The sequence below is a fragment of the Brassica oleracea genome, chromosome C2 (assembly GCF_000695525.1).
Source record: "Brassica oleracea var. oleracea cultivar TO1000 chromosome C2, BOL, whole genome shotgun sequence".
In the NCBI taxonomy this organism is placed as follows: Eukaryota; Viridiplantae; Streptophyta; class Magnoliopsida; order Brassicales; family Brassicaceae; genus Brassica; species Brassica oleracea.
Window position 1 is genome coordinate 43919954 of NC_027749.1, and position 308 is coordinate 43920261.

Sequence of the window (308 nt, forward strand, 5' to 3'; positions counted from 1 at the left end):
CATCTTAGTTCTCTGTGGTGGAGCAATTAGTACATAGACAACACATCCAAATGTCTTAGGATGAGGTATGTCTGGCTCTTGACCCGTTAATAATTGTGATAAGGGATATCTATGCTCACTAAATGGCCTGATGCGTATTAACTTAGGTGCATGTAAATTTCGTGTGGCCCAAGCCGTGAATGAGAGTTTTGACATCATAAGTTATGGTCTATCAATCAACTATTTGCGCTTTAAATGATTTCGGCCAAGCCGTTCTTGGTATGGACATGTATCACAGAATTGTCCACACTTACCCTCATGGACATACA